This window comes from Cataglyphis hispanica, chromosome 6 (genome assembly GCF_021464435.1).
Source record: "Cataglyphis hispanica isolate Lineage 1 chromosome 6, ULB_Chis1_1.0, whole genome shotgun sequence".
NCBI classification, from domain to species: Eukaryota; Metazoa; Arthropoda; class Insecta; order Hymenoptera; family Formicidae; genus Cataglyphis; species Cataglyphis hispanica.
Genome location: NC_065959.1, coordinates 186,259 through 204,345, shown reverse-complemented (window position 1 = coordinate 204,345; position 18,087 = coordinate 186,259). Strand labels below are relative to the sequence as shown.

The 18,087-nt window shown below is 31.5% G+C and overlaps 2 protein-coding genes across 7 annotated transcripts in view; one reads left to right on the top strand and one right to left on the bottom strand.

Moving 5' to 3' along the window:
- LOC126850405 (dopamine receptor 1) overlaps positions 1 to 18,087 on the bottom strand; it is a 127,504-nt gene that overhangs the window by 49,418 nt on the left and 59,999 nt on the right. The gene's annotated exons all lie outside the window — the stretch shown is intronic.
- Positions 1 to 18,087, top strand: part of LOC126850389 (dynactin subunit 1) — a 121,608-nt gene that overhangs the window by 69,472 nt on the left and 34,049 nt on the right. Inside the window, exon 22 of one of the 2 annotated variants that reach the window (XM_050593302.1) lies at positions 2,159 to 2,169. The exons of the other annotated variant lie outside the window; for it this stretch is intronic. The gene's annotated coding sequence lies outside the window, so the exon portion shown is untranslated. Of the gene's footprint in view, positions 1 to 2,158; positions 2,170 to 18,087 lie in introns of those variants that run through there. 2 annotated transcript variants of the gene reach the window in all.

The following is an 18,087-nucleotide window of genomic DNA, read 5'->3' as shown; positions in this document are numbered from 1 at the left end:
AAATTCAAATGTTGCCTTGCGTGCGTGTCTTGCGATACTCTCAGAGAACGAAATTTCGCGTTGTCAAAGAATACAAAGTCGCGACAAATTGCACTTGGTGCAAGATTTCCACAGTTTCAAGCAAATACGGGAACACGAGTGCTTGAAGTTTTCTTTTCATAAATGTTTAGTATGCTTAATTGCAATATTTGATAATAATTAAAAACTCGTTATATTTTTAATGAGTAATATTATTGAGTAAAAAACTTCATATATTTTGCATATTGTTAAAATTGCAGAAAATAAACAATGATAATAAAATTTTCTAAATTTTTTGCAATTAACAATGTTTTTCACACGGTTCTTAACAATTTTGACATTGTTATTTGTTGAAAGTAATCATGATAAAAAAAATAATTCTTATTTTCTTTTAACTTCGTGAATTGATGATAATGTTACAGAAATGTATTATGTAAGATACACGTCTGCTTCAATTATTAAAAGTGCGAAGTGTAAGATCCAGAGGTATTTCTTAGCTTCGACGGAAATGTACATTTTTTTTCAACGGTCTTTCGAAATCGTAAGACGAGATGAGTGCTGCAAGAAAGCGCCGTAGAAGCCTGTCGCTTCGCGAAATTATCGCTCGCTTTTCTCTTTCCTCAGTGCGCGGAACTTTCCATCATCATTGCGGAAAGTGACGAAACTTCGTAATGCAAGCGGTAAAATGGGGTGCGGAACCTCGCCACAAGAATAAGGAATTGTTTCGCCGTTGAATCTGTCGTCTACAGTTAAATCTAAATGTAAATTTACTTTTGCGTCACAAAAGATTCTTTGCTGTTTATATATAATTTTGTCAATATTCCTAAATTTTTATCAAACACAAACTAATAATTATATTTTAATATCTTACACTTACAGCGAGAGATAAATCATTTAATTGAAATAAAATTTTTCATACTTGCATCGTGGGACATTTTAAATTTATATATAAAGAATTAATTATTTATTAATAATTCATAAATAAAAGGTCATATCTCTGTAGTAACTATTAATCTTTGATCTTTTAGTCATTTTTGCGAAATATAGTGTTTGTTATATTACAAAAGTAATATAACGAACACACGTGTAACGAGTATAAATAACGTAACTGACATAAAATTTGATTATCATCAAACATTTGCCAAAGGCAAATTAAATATTTATGCTTAAAATTTGAATATTATTTTTCTCATATTTACTGGAAATTATGAAAATCTACAAATGCATAAAACTAAAGAGAATTTTTTTACAATAAAACAGAATATCACATATTATATATATATAGTACAAATATTAAAACGATTATAATGTTAGACGAAAAGTAAGGACTTTTGCTGCATATCATTGTACAGGACAATATGTTCGAGATAAAAAACAAACAAATAGGAAAAAGGCTATATAAAAAGGCTAAGTACTTGCAGTTAAGTTGTGTCGGCAAAAAAGTTTTCCTGAAGTTTTCCTTAAGTTTTTCTGCCGGAAAAGATCTTTCTTTGGCGTCTCAGCAAAAATGTTGCAGAAAGAGGTCACAAGATAAAATAACTGCACATTATGAAAAACGGTGTCAAACTTGACAATGTGTCTTTTAGTATTGCATAATAAATATTTTCGCAGCTATCTTCACTTAAAAATAGCCACAAAAGAGTAAGCAACTGCGCGACTATATATTTGATACAATATAAAATAATAAAGATTTTAGTATTATCCTAGCAAATTTGCAAAAATTAAAAAACTTGGAATGGCATGATTCTTTGTGATAATATATTACAATTAGCTTTGACGTTTTTGCTTCAGCAACCATGAAATTCCACGAGTAAAGTCTAGATATGTGTCAAAAGAGTGATATCCTTGATATTTTTCTACGAAAGTTTGCTTCACTTTTCGCATTTGCACCGATCAAACATTCATACGGACAGCTGCACTTCAGAAAAAGTGGAGCGCGAAAAAGTCACAGTGCAGCGAAAAAAAATTGCATGCATTGATACGCTACGACTAAGATTTGGGCGTTTGATAAGAAACCATTCAATATTTTATTATTATCCACTGTTTTCGCAATGCATTCAGGACAATCTATATTTATTGTCTTAATCGCATATAAAATTGATAAAATATTATTCTATATATTATTCTATATTTAAAAAAGTCATATCAAAGTTTTTTATTGCTATAGTAATATAAAATTGAGAGTTAAATTTCTGAATAAAATGAATGAATGTACAAAATCCAATTGAAATTTGAGTATCCATGAATTAAAGTTAAGATATAACATGAAAATATTTGAGAATTCCATGCAAAAGCAAATGCACTTTATTGCGATGTCAAATGGAATTCTTTAAATTTGTGTTGATTTGATCGTAGGTAGCAATCTGTCTTCTGATACGAGCTTAACTTTATGTGACTAACTAATTGAGTACGAAATAACGCAATGTAATCCGTCAAATCTATCTACAGATTTAACACAAATCATCGTGATGTACAATTACTATGAAATGTATCCAACTTTGATCATTTTATTCAGCAATATTCTATTGTACATCATGAAATCTATCATAATGTGATTTTGCATTCAACTTGATAATCGCATGAATAATTGGGTGTTTTATTATCGCACTTTAATAGTGCTAAAACTGATTGCAGACGCTAATTTACATCGTAAACATACGACGTTATCAACATTCATTATCGATTGCCGTTAATTTTATAACTTTTTTCTTTAACTAGCGATGTGCGTGAAAGAACTTTGTAAATTTAATTTATATTATAAATATTCCTCTGTGCATATCTGATGCAAAATATATTTTACGCTCGGTTATAATCGTAAATGATAAATATTTTGCAAGAAAATTTCGCCTTGTATTTATTCAATTAAAATGCTCTTAAAATCAATATTATTACCAAGTTATATCAAAAGTTGAATAATTTCGGACAGTTTAATTCTCGACGCTCTATAAGGAAGAGAAGCATAAAACGTCCATTATAGTAGTTACGATCTATAAAATAAGACATTTAAACAGAAGTTCTTCTCGTGTATCTGTTTTCATCGAGTTTTGAACTCATTAAAGTTATATCATCTCACTTGGATTATACTATCTATAAGATTTTAAGTCGAGAGAATATTATCCAATTTAGCTAAACCATTATTTCTCCTTTCCCTTTATATGATTATATATAAGTAAAGCGTGCAGCGGAAACAAATTCTGTATAACTACTCGAATGTACAAATGTGTTTTCGTAGACGTGCGATGGGGGTACTATATGTCAAGCGCTGGAAGAAAAATAGCGGTGACAAATAGAGGGTTATAACATTCGACCTCTATGTATTGTGCTATAAGCGACCGAGAGTATGGCATATTTGGCCGAAATTGCATTTCCGTTCGTGACGTCGGTGAAGAGCTAACAATAAAATACCAGGTCTATGCGCGAACGTACGAAGAGGATGTGCGTCATCGCGGTTAAGGATAGGACGAGGAAGTGGAAGTAAATTGGTCGGAGCCGGAATCTGTGAATCCCAGAATGTCGACTATGCATGAAGATGAAAATGCGATACTCGATGCGATTATAACGCGCGCGCCATCGACTCGACGCGCGCTCACTTCCGTATAAATATTTTCTCGGCGTGGATGTGTCGGCGATATCTTGTATGCAGGGCTCCGATGGAAAGCATCGATTATCGGGTTTCAAATTATCCGTCGGCCCGTATTACACGCCAGTGTTGCTTGCTCGCGCGCGCTTCAGTTTTCCTCAATGATACTAGAATAAAATTTCGAGACCGAATCATGAAATATCTCGATGTATATCTGTTTTCTTTTTCTTTTTCTTTTTTTTTCAAAAATCGAGATATCTTTGTTATTAATAGCAAACAATTTAAATTAACGTTATTTAACATTATTTTCTAGTTTATAACATAGCATTACAAGATATTATAAAGATAAATAATTTTATATAAAATTTTTAACTTAATAAAAAGATTGAAAAGTAATTTTTTCATATTTTCCTTATAAGTAAAAAGTTACTTTCATATTTTATGAAAAAAAGAAATACACTCAAATTTATTATATAAAGCAAAGCTAATCTTCAGCACAATTAAATCGATACTTAAATAGAAAAGGTTTATAAATAGAAGAATCTTTTTTGCCGCTAAAAAATATAAAATACGACATAAAAAATCGCAAACAGTATTGGAATCCGGTGCACGTGGCAAGTTTCGCTAATGCTACTCATTTTCCTACAATTCGATTTAAAGCGCGGTAAAGGCAAGGAAGATGTTTCAGTCAAATAGGACCGCTTTGTGTCGTCTCAGTGAGACTAAGCGGATGTGATGGAACAACCGTGAAATCGGACAGAATTGGCTTTTAGAGTTCGCTTCTTGTCGAGGGTTTTTCCCGTGCCGTAAAGTCATGGAGATTCTAGACCTTATCCTAAATAGAATCAAATTTACGCGAGATACGATAGAAATGATTTCGAGTAAATAAACCAAATAAACGTCCGTAAATGATATGGAAGAGGAGACAATCTCTCTGTCGTCGAAAATTTTAATAAGTGATCAAATTTTATAGACTGTTTCTCACAATCATCAATTCTTGAGGAAGATATTGGAAAAAAGTGGCATTGTTACCAGTTTTCAATTTTTATCGTGCAAAATAAATATAAATATATTATAATATAATAATATAAATATATATATATATAAATAATATATATATATATATAAAATTTATGATATTATAATTTGTAAATATTGTATATTATAATATATAAAAATATGTAAATTTATTTTTAATCATCAAATTACAAATCCATTAAAGTGTCTAATTTGAAATTAAATGAATAAATCGCCCATAAATTTATTGAGCATAATGCAGCGTGCAAATAAGCTCATCATTAAGGAACAGTTTGCGGAAGAGTTGCGGAATTGCGGAAATGAATAAATAAGGAGATAGTCGCGGAAATTACGTTTTAGAGTTTGTCGAAATTAAATTTATTGTGACGCGACGTTCGGTTCAGAGATTTGAGTCTCTCGAGGAAGGCAAAGGGAGCATGGATGAATGTGGGATTACTTTCCATCCCGAAGTACGTCTTATGATTATTTCATTGTCGCGCGCTTTGTACGCGCTCGGCGTAAGCGCTATTGTGCCGTAAAATTGAATTCCATTCGTTCTATCCGATAGGATTCCCTGCGGCGAAATGCAGTTTCGCGCAACTTGTCATTTTTTTTCCGCTCCAACAGACAATTATTAGTTGACGTCCTTTGTCAAGTCTTTTCTGATTTCATACTAATTTAAACCTACAACATTACGAAATTTCTGTTAGTTTTATCTCCTATACATATAAAAGCATAAAATCAATACATTTACAGAAATTAATAAGCAGTTGAAAACAATATTTTCAGAATTAACTTAATTTTTATATTTAATAAAACCTTTTTTTAGTTTTTTAAATGCATAATCGCATAATATATCACATAACATAAATTGAAAAGTTATCGATAATTTAAATAACGAATAAAATGAACAGAAATGCGTGTTAAATATGCAATGATAGCGTTATGTATTTTCTCATTATATTCTTCTTAAATCAATACGCGCCAACTATTTTATTGCAAACTTTTGTTGCTAACTCAGTTATAGAGCAACAATGGAAATTAATACTCTTTTTCATCAATGTTTCATATACATATAAATTGTTCTCGTGTCTCTTACATATAATATCTATATGTGAATTATGTATGTCGCACAAAATTATATGTATTTCTCGGCAAAGAAAAAGAGCTAAAAAGTGAATAAAAAAAATAAATCCACTATCTAGTAACAAGAGAAACCTCTTATTAAAACATATTCAATATATGAAAAATTAAGTTAATATTTAAATAATATTCAAGTTAATCAATAAATCTTTCAAATCAACTGATATTTTAAATTTAAAAACGTACACGCTGGATATCATTTGATTCCTTATTAAAATATGTCATTATATAACGTTATCTGTTTTTGTAGCGATATGGATTAAAAGATCATAAAATCATATTTATATTGGATAATCACTGCTATCAAAATACATATTAATTATGATATTTATTACATCATAAAACAAAACTGACTCATTTATATATCTTTTATCATTCTCAGCTTTCCAATATTCAAATATAAAAACTAATATAAATTATATTATTGAACATATTAATGTAATATAAAACTAAGTATAATTTGTTTAATAAATTTATTAAATGTTTAATTTGTTATATATTAAATGAAAGAGAATATATAATTATATACAAAAATTTCAAATTGTCGCAATCTCAAAAAACATTCTTATTAATGCACAAAATATTTTATTTGATATTCAGTTATTGTAACTTACTTTCGTTATATTTTTTTGCTGTTTGCATTTTTCCTTATTGCGAATATCGATGATAAATCAAAACTTCAACTTAAAGTCCAGTTTAGATCCGTTTCTGACTCCGCTCGATACATCTGCTTTTATCGTTCTCCGCATCTCAATTTACTTTTATCGACTGCAAAGCTAACTGAGAAAGAGAGAGAGAGAGAGACAGAGAGAAAATCGATTCTTATATACAGCGGCATCTTGTTTCATAAATTTTTTTCAACGATTTTTTACGAGCGGCCGACATTTTTGACGTTGCGTCAATTTATACAACTTCCGTAAATATAAGAAATATAATAATAAAATGCACATCATATATGTATTCGATACACATATACACGCATACATACATATTCAAACAGAAAGAATATGGCCTATGTATTATGTATTGAGATCCTTTTTCATTTTCATTTCTTTAGAAAATGTATGTCCCGTTTTCTTACATTTTCTAAAGAAATAAAAAGCATGACCTCAATATATCATATATATATATAATTTCAAAATATATATTTCGTCTATAAATATCTTTATATTTTTATCATACTTAACATTAATAATTCAATAGAAATTGCGATTAAGAAATTATGATTCAATAATATTGTGACGTAATTCTCAAAGCATAAATAAAACGTTTATCTGCAAAGCTGTACAATTGTCGTTTCACATAATGAATGATCAACTGACCGCACACGTATCATGTAACTAACGATTTAATATGAAACTCACTCCACATTTATCTACTGATTGTATACTGTTAAACGATAAAAATCACAGAGCGTTATGCACCACCATCGCACAAAGATAATATAGATCGTTATTAGAGAAATATACGACAAAGGATTGTATTAACATGCAAGCTATCAAGAGCTATCAAATATATTATAGGATTACGTTAACGTGTATGTTTCAATATGCAAATATATCGCGGGGCGATTTAATCGTTTTTCTTTTAATTCTCATGACAGGCGTATACGCACAGAGGTTGGATTAATTTTTTATTCATAGTAAAATTTTCTTTGTGAATACCCCAGATTAAAATTATATATATATATATATATAATATTCTTTTTTTCTGAAAATACTATTTGTATTTGATAATTCAAAAAAGAAAAATTGAAATAAAAGTTATTGCTATTTTTGTACAACATGAAATATTTGTTTCAATTATTGAACAAGATTTATGAAACATTTTTAAGATATGAATCGTGAGTGAGCCGGCGTTTGCTGCTGGAGGGTTAATATTCTCAAATTCCGGACGAACAGCTATTGTCTCTGGCAAATTTATTTGATGATTCGCAGTTATCTGAAGTTTCCTCATTCAGATAACATTTTTGCTGTGCGAAAGGGCGTCATTAACCTTCCAAGGGTATTCTCATAAAGGAACAAGATATCATATCCTAACGGCATTATTACCAGCCACAGTCCCGGGAGATTTAATCCTTCCAGCGTCTCTTACTTAATTAGTGCACTTTGTAAGATGAACTATACGCCTTATCTGGACGCCTTAACCACGGACAATTCTTTAGTCTGTGTAATATTCTCGTCGTGTGCTCACGGATACTAAAAGATAATTCCGTCATAAATTTAGATTAGGTTCAAATGTATCTCAAGACGTTCCTAATAATAATTTGCTATCATAATGACGCTTTCTTTAATTAATATTATTTTCACCGTAAAATTATGATTAAATAATTATTCAATTCACTACAAGTTTTTTCTTTATAAAATTTTGAAATAAGTCACAAATATGTTAATAATATGTCACTTACATAAAAAGAGAAAAACAGTTTGGAGTTTTGCGATTCATGAATTCGTTAACGACGAAGTATAGCAGTTTATTTCGCAAAACCATGCACGGAACTACTGGTTCGACGTTTGTTCGCTGATAACAATGTAGGTTTTTGCCTACGACATACGTAGAGTTTCTGCAATTTACAGGATTACTTTGTTTCGAATCGAGATTAATCTTCTCGGAGAGGAGGATTTCAATAGAGGCAATGGATGATGATTGTAGCTGAGCTATAAACAAAACACGAGAAATCGTTGCGGCTATTCTGAAAACGAATTTAATCCTGTAATTTTGACCAGCTATTTCGCTCGGCCACAAAATGGAATTCATAAGCGACCGTAACTCGAGCTTATATGATATATACGTATAAGGGGAGGACGAAGGAAGGTAATGATTGTCGCAGTAAAGAAACAATTTCGCTCAGCAGGCGAAGGAAAGCGTCACCTTTATGCCGAATTTAGCGTGACCATTTTTCTTCTAATATCTTCCCAAAGATTACATATAGTCCGGCTTCATAAAGCCGGAAGCCATAAGGAATTTTATTCTGTTCAATAGTGCCTCTTGAGGTAAGCCGCGATATAGAACAAGATTGAGTCATATCAGATTCATGCATAGAGATAACAGATTCATTCTTTAGTAGGGATAATTTTTTAACGAATTAAGTTTTCTTGTTATTTCTTTCCTCCCATGTAATTAATAATAAAATTAAAGTGAGTTTAAGATGCTCTCTAACGTTCGATAAAATATTTATTAAAATCCAATATAAAAAAATATAAATCAGATATTTCTAGAGAGTACATTATTTTTCGGAAAAAGCTCTACTCTTCCTCACTCTCTCTCTCTCTCTCTTTCTCTATCTCTCTTCCACTATATATATATTTGTATGTGTTATAAAATTAAAATTCATAATATTAATAATATTAAAATTACAATAAAGTAAAATTTAATAAATAATCTATATATATATATATATATATATATATATATATATATATATATAAGAAAAAAGTTTTGATTCATCAACACACTCTTTCAGTTTTTATAAAAGCGCAAATACGATTTATCGATTACTATTTAAAAAAAAAGAAAAAAAGTTAATGAAAATCGCTGTGCATTTGCGTGCTTTACAATACATATTTTCTAAATATTGCTGTGTTATGAAATTTTTTAGAAAAAGGCGAAAAAGTCCGTTAACATCACCCTGTACCGTTGAACAAACTATGAAATTGCGGCCACACGCAATTCTTTAGAAGTAGGTAATGTATCTAGCCGCTGGTAAATCAATGCGTTCCTTTGTCATTGTCACGGACACACTATTCTACCGTTGGTGCTTGATGCAGAAGGCAGAAGCAATGAAATTCTATGTGCAAAAGAGAGAAGGAGAAAGAGAGAGAAAAGGGGAAGAGAGAAAGAGAGAGAGAGAGAAAGAAGAAAAAAAAAGATATATATTATATATCGCATCAAAATTATTTAATTATCATAAATATCTTACAAAACAAATTTTCTTTATTCTTCTGTTTTAAGTTAAATATGTACACATTTTGTTTTTTTAAACTGACAGTAAATTAAATTTCGCCTTGTGTCAATAATTAAACCATTTTAAGGTAAATTAGAGTTCTTACATCATCATTTCTCCCGTTATCTTTTTTCGCATAATCGTAATGAAATTTCGGTGTTAAATGCAATAAAAATAATTTAATCTTTTTACTGTCAATACGATTGTATCGTGCAAACAGGCTGGCAGTCATTTATACGGAATCTCATCGTCTATATTGACTTGGGTTCGAAATGGTCGAGATAATTCCTATTTAAGCATAAGATTGTCTACATGAAAGAGAGAGACGAGATAGAGCGCGATTGTGATGGATGAGAATGAACGGAACTGCCGGAACCACGAAACCATAAAAACGTCAGCGAAAAAAATTCCAATTCGTACGCAGTCCCAGAATTGAGATTTCGTTGAGTAGTATCATACAAAAGACCGGAATTGTTATACTCTGGCAAGAGAGAACGGGAAATTAATAAATTTAGGGCGTGTCGCGTTCATTGTATTCCTGTTTCTCTTCTTCATTCGATGAAGAATATGCTCGTAATCCTCAAATCAAGTCGTAGACGTAGAAAATATCGTAGGAAATAATAAAGAAAATATAAATTTTTTACATCTATATGATCAAGCCATTTTAGATTGAATTCGCTGAAAAAATGATTTGCCTATATCTGTGATTTTCGGAAAAAGCAAGAAAAACGATTGCAAATATATGAGCTACGTTTGTTCTGCATGAATAATCGCGTGGCAAAAGAATGAACGTCGTCGTTCTAGTCTTTATGATAAAGCCTTTACGATTGTAAAAAAAGTAGTGTAAAGTAATTTAGATCTAGAACAAAAAATTCTCAAACGCAAGATTAAAACGCAAGTTGAAAAAATTGCGTCTTGAGGTAAGTAATGAACAATAAACAAGTTTATTCATTAAAAATAAAATTACAATAAAAAATTACTAATTGTCAGAACATCGCGTTTTCCGCATAATCGCAATCATCTTTTTAATGAAAGATAAGTACTTACATTTTTCACAGCATTCTCTCTCTTTCTTTCGAAAAATAAAGCAATAATGCATAAATGATGTAATACGTAGAAGAGCAAGTGCAGCGCAATTAAAAAGCTCGGGTCAATATTTACTTAACGTAAACATAACGTTGGGTGTATTGCAAATCTAGAGAGTAGTTAATTTGTAATTTGGCTGAGCGTCAAATAATGAGCGAAGGTGAGCGGCGATTGAGGGCACATTGAAATTCGCCTTTTAAACGAGCTTAATTAATAAACTTCATTTCAACACGGAGCTTGATCAACTTTCAGCCTTAATTATGAATACGCTGCGCTCAGCATTATGCGACGGAATATATCGTCGTCGGTATCGGCGATTCTTCAATTTTTGTTAATTATGTTAACGATACGCTCTGACTTGACAGATCGGATGAGGAATCGATCACAATTATTCGCAGTGCGATACGCGTCACGCTAATCTCATTATTTTTGTAATTGGAAAAACACCGACGTTGAATAAAGAATTTCAGATAAATCTCGGGAATATCCGCGAATGAGAGCATCGCTGGTAAGTTTCATAGCTCCCCCGTGTGCAAACGTCGACAAATTGTAAAACATACCTAATTAAGACTTCGCTAAGAGAGAACGATGTAGACGGGATCATTTCGCAGCGCCATGTAACATCGAGTATTTTATTTGCACAGTGCTAATTGGAGCCGTGCGCGAGAGCAAGAGGCATAGTTCCCCTCTCCCTTTCGTCAAATATCGACGAGCCACGAGAAAGCTTCAGAAATGAGGATGTAAGAGATATCAGTTGCAAGTTCAATATTATACGCGCGCAAACCGGGGCAAATGTCGTTACAAAGTTGTCTGTCTCGTCTCTTCTATGCGATCTCGTAGGGTATTTTAGATATCGATCGCGTTGCTTTGTTCTCTCTGTAATATCGAATGACAAAGACGAGATAAATGCGCATACCCATTAATCAGCAAAAGTACGAAAAGAAGTAAATAGTACGACAGATAAATAATAATCCCTCATTTCATATATATAGTATCAATTTCTTTTTCGGATCGCGCAATTAAATATATTTCTAATTTATAAAGAAATTCCGCATCCCTCCTAATAATCGTTTAACTGTCGATTAATTGACGATAGTTCGTAGATATATTGAATTTATGTGAATTAATTACATTGCGTGTGCGCAACATCAAAGTTGAAACTTGCTACATGTTAAACGCGCGTGTAGAGTGATAATCGATTTTATATTTGTCGCAATGCCCGACAATTTCGCGAATAGCTTGCAAAATGTGCTATCAGATATTTTGATACAATTTCATTTGCGCATGTATCCTAATTAAGGTATAATTGACCTAAGTAAAATATATAGCGATAGTCAATCAATTATCTCTAAACACTACAATCACTCAATTTAAAAAAATTTTAAATTTTAAGTAATATATGTAATTTGATGTAAATATTTAAACCAATATATGATGTTCTGAAAAGCTATAAAAATATATGAATGCACGTGAAAATTTCCGATTAAATTGAAGCCATTCAATGTAAAAATGAAAAATAAATAAATATAATATCGCATATTACGATTTATAGTGATTTTTTTCAGAGAGATATCGCAGTTCCTCTCAAGCTAAAAATAAAATTGGGAAATGAAACATTTAGCCAACGCGCTAAATTAATCACGCGGTAAAAGATAAAATGTAGTATGTGTACCTAGTTGCACGGTAACATCATCGATCGTGTTTACAATATATTACCGGTTCATGCGACCATTAATACATGGACGTAGATTGAAGTACAATCGCGCAAAAGTTTATTCAGTTTATCGAGAACTCGGTCGTTAATCGCACATAACGTACGAGCGATTAATCACGGTTCCGTTACGGACGTCAATCATTTAGTCTTTAATCTACTTATCGAAAGATCTATTTGCGATTTAATCCCACACAAGTACAGCCGCATAAAAAATTCAGCAAAGTACACATTTCGAGGAAAAACATCGTCCGCGATATGATACGTTCGGAAAATATTAATGATCGCGAGAGAGTAATTTCTGATAGTATGCGAGAATATGTAGTTCATAATTGGCCAAAAATTCAGATAATGTCGGCAGTTAATAACATAACATGCTGATAGCGCCAAAATGTACAACACGTTGCGGCCCTCAAATTGTGATTTTATATATAATGCGATTCTCTATCTATCTATATATATATATATATATATATATCCGCGGAGGGCAATATAGTCGCGAAATTAATTAAATCGCCATCGCCATCGGGCAAAACTGTGCGTTTTAATTAAACTTATTGTTCGGCCTGCCGTGCCTTTAATCACGTATAATTTTGCGACGGAAAACGTAAATTATAGACGAACGTCGATGCGACTTTGGCAAACTTTGACAAAGATGTCTTTGTAAGCCGGAAACGTAGAGATACTCTTTTTTAATTAAAATCATCGCCATCGCTTACTCGCGTGCAGCATATCTGATTAACGGTCTCTAAGCTGCACTCTTCTTCTAGTAATCTGATGATGCCGTTTCTACGGCGTTCTGCGCTTAGCTGCAAATCAAAGCGAATCTTTTGAGATCCAAAAAGCCGCACTCTCTCGATACGAATCGAACGTGCGCAATCGACAAAGTTCTTTTAAAGCAATTATAGTTCGACGCTATGCAACTTTCTGTTGAGAGAAATGATCGGAAAGCAATCCGGAATCGTTCAATCGCCTCAATCAAGATATCGTTTGAATATATCGCAATTAAATCCCACGCTTCTCTTATAAATCACAGCGAAAAATCATGCAAGGCTAACGTGTTTCGCGGTATGGATACACATTTTTTTTCTATGATCCAAACTAAAAAATGTAGATTTATTAAAAATCACAAAACACGGCAAAACCATTGTTCACGATACGCCAATTAATTTACATGTTATTATTCGGATTATACTAACGGGTTATTGGATGCTTTTATCGAAGCTTTGGCTCACATACAATTGTGTTCTCAAAGTGAACGCGTTGCTCTCCATTAAAAACATTGCATTTACAAAAACCAAGCAAAGCTCTCAGCGGTAAAAATTGCGAACGATCGATTCCATCGAGGAACACCATTCGGTCTCTGAGAAAAAAATTCTGATTTATATTGGAATCATAATTAAATTCCATTTGTCCCACTCGCAATTTCTGACTTATGAAAAATATATGAAATAGAGTATAAATTTAAGAGGATTGCAACCTTGAGGCGTAGCAGATTTTATTGAAGGCTGCAACATTGTCAATGGTTCGACTAGTCGATTCTTGCTGATGGAATAAACTCCAAACGAAATGACACGTTTACGAATTGATTGAATCTCGGCAAATCGAAGGAGTATCTCGGCTGGCAATTTCTGTCGCTTGAAAAGATCGATAGCGTCTTTAGTTACGTCCGTGAAATCGAAACAAGACATTTGTCGAGAGAAAATACGAACGAAATGAATTTCAATTCTGTATTATTTTAAAGTATCGAGAATCTCGATCAATAAACCTGTAGAAATTAAAACTCGTAATAAAAATTTTGAACGATTGAGACCATATTGCAGAATTTATAATCTAACAAAATATAAAATGTAATAAATATTAATTGATATTACCGCTTGATATAAAATCTATTTAATGTTATCAAAAGATTTCAAGGAATGTAAAATATCTAAAAAAATAAATAATATTTAATTAAATAAAATTAATATTTCTATTCGCAATAATATATTATATTTTATCAATATTTCAATTTTTATATTTATATAATTTTAAAAAGAAATCAAATCAATAAATTTTAAATAAAAAAACTGTGTCACATTTCTTATTAACAGACGATAGCACAAAAATAGCCTATAAAATTGGAAATTTCTATGTCGATTGTAATAAAATATAAGTGAACTATAAACGATTTTACACAAAGTTTTTGAATTGCTTCTATGCAATATTAACTTTCTTTTTTAAAAGTAATACTGTACATTAATAAGCGTGAAACTTTAATTTTACTTAAATGTTATTTTTTTCACTGAGTCTTCCCTTTTTAATAAAATTGTGAACATTTACAATGTGAAATATTCCGCAATAACGTTAACTTTTATTTAAATCTACGGAAAATAAAAACCAATCGCGGTGTATCCTGGCGCGTTTCGCGCTTGTTCATTATTCAATGTACTGTGCCTTTAATTATCGGAAAATTAATGAAGGTGGCCGCGATCATAATCGTCGAGAAATGAATTAAGGAGGCAAGGAGATTTAAAATTGCAGTTAAGCAGCACATATACATATTTATCGTGTCGCTGCGGTCGCAATTTTATAGTTTATAAGGACATTCTAACGGCATGCGATAAACAACGATTAGTGAATATTATAGCCAGACATGTGTAAGCGGTAGTGTGATAAGTCTCTTTTCTCCGAACCAGGTCAATTCATTTTGCTACTGATAATTTATCGTTCATAACAATAATTTATTTCCATAATAAAAAATAATAATCAGAACGAAATAAATAATATGAAATTGATTAGCGCTCAATTATCTATTATTCAGATTAGCAACCGAGCTACACAATCGATTTGAAAGTGTACGGAATGAGAGTTAAGAATTAGAAATAGATAATAGAATAACTCATTTCTCCAACTTTTTCTGAAACATATGCAAAACTGATAGGTTTATATAGTTTCTCTTATATATATATATATACATATATTTGTATAATTAAGACATTTTTAATTAATCAAAGACAATATAAATTACGTATAAAAATGCATAAGACAGAAAAATCCAAAGTTATAAAAATACGAGACAAATACCTGTATTATTTCGTGTCCGGCAGATCAAATTAAATTAAGGTTGCATTATCAAGAAGCCATTCTGAAAGCAGCGGTGCGATCATCGTGGTAAAGTTACCTTCGGGATTAGGATTATAGCAACTGATGCTCAAAATTATTGTAAAGCAAACTATCTTTAACCCCTTAGAGAAGGACGACCTTCATTACGATTGACAGGGGCCGTGTGACTTCGAGCTGTTCCAAGTACGCGGCAGAAATGTCGGTGATAATGATAGAAACGCGCCCGCAGAAAAGAGTTCATGGATTTCGAGTCATTTTATTCATCTCCAGATCAGTTTACATGTTGTGTTGAGCATTAATTAGCCTTTTATAGCCATGGCGATTAAAAATAAAATCATTGAATTCTACTGGAAATACGATCAAATAATTAATTTTCATTCTGAACATTTTATGTTATTAAAAATAACATTCACTTTCTCTCTCTTTTTTCTCTTTCTCTCCAAAATTTCTTAGATTTACATTTTATAACATATTATATGTATAATGAATAAAAAAACTTCAAAAACTTATCATCTTTTTCTGTGTAATTCGCTTAATTCGCTATTATATATGTATATATTACATATACATGTATAGTCAAGTTTAATGGAGAGATTAGTAATCTAGGAAACAGCTTCACTTGCCTTCGTTGCATAAAAGTGCTCGGAAGGATCATTTAATTTGTTACAGATACGAGAGCGAGGTAGATTACTCTAATTCAAAGTGTGGACTGACCCCATGCCACCTCGCAAAGCTCTTGGATCTTACAGATCATTAAGTGAGCACAAAAGCCGAAAGATGGAGGAAGAGTAATAGCGCAAAGAAAATTGCAATTTCGATCCTCGAGGGAAAAAAAATCGTGAGAGAGAGAGAGAGAGAACAAAGGATTAAAAAAAAAACAAAAAAAGAACAAATCGTAATGTGACAAACTGTTGGACTATGGTCTAATGAATAAGAAATTTCCGTTAAAGAAAGACCATAAAAAAGAGAAGAAGGAGAGAAACGGACTGAAATATTATCTTACCATAGTGTCTTGACAATATCTTAATTGCGTCATTTATCGATCCTTTTATAATATTCTCGTCGGAATCAAACTTTCTGGCCATCGCAGAAACGAAAGTCTTAGTAATTTATATAAAAATTATAAGCAGTTTTAATATATATATATATATATATATATATATATATATATATATATATATATATATATATAACAAAATAGAGAAATTAGTACAAATTCATATCCAAATTTTTATAGATAGTTTTATAGAATAATAATAAATGGACACACAAAGTATTACTCTTTGGTAATGCTACATTTCGATATTTCATAGAAAAAAGACTAGGGAGAATTAATTTCATTAATTGGTTTATCCCTGTTCTATTACAGCAATATATCTGCTTATTTTCTCGTGTTCTTTTGAATATCCTCGCTGAATTGAACAAAAGCTAATTCCGACACCAGATGTGTCCAAGGAAACGCGATTAAAGACTGTAGGATCTATCTTACGCGCAAATGAGTTTCGCGGTAAAACGGTATGCAAACGTCTCATACAAATGTACATGGCAAGGGATGAGAGTTGGTCTCTTGAATATACATCTTCTCGAGTTCACTGATTAATGCAAGCGTTTATCTTTTCGCGAAAACGATAAAACGAGATAAAAATTCCTTGATTTCGCAAGTGATATGCTACGTGTCGCTTCGGCTTTGGTTTCCATCGCCATCGGAGAACTAATTAGCTTCGCCTAGAATTTCACATCAAAACTCGATAATGAGTCTCAATTACCGATATTATTGTAATTATCGAATCCTTGATTAAAGATAGATATTTCAAAGAATTAAAAACTTTAGATAACGCGTTCAAATAATAAATTAGCTTCAGATAACTAATATAAATATCATATGCAATTATATCAAATATTAAGATAAAAAATGAATTGCAATACAACAATTATCTTATCATAACTCGTAACAAATTATTTTGTTCAATGATAGAAAAAAGTAAAATGCGCTTTAATTATACGAAGTCACGGTTGATTTTAATTGCTCAAAATGAAATAATTTCATCTTACTAATATTTAACGAGGCGACAAGCGCTTCGTCTGAACATGACAGCGCTCGCAACAATTTGGCCGGATGGAAATGATGATGCAGTTTCGCGAGAGTACATTAGCAAACTGTAAGAGTAAATTAAAGTGTACGGTAGTTATCCCGCCCAAAAGTACGGACGCGCTAAGAGTTATGCAGAGAGGCTGCAGAAGCGCATACGCCCTGACATATAATAATTCCGGGGTCTAGAATGTCCTACGAAAGGCGAAAAGGCTCCTCGGCGCGTTGCACAGAAATAGATGAACGAAATCCATTGTCTCTGGATTAAATTAATGACGACATTCGAATATCAATCAATAGCGGCGAGAATATGGACGTATTCTCTTTTATAATTTCCGAAATTCATATAAAAAAAAAAAAAAATAAATAAATAAATTAGATGTAAATTGTTGGCT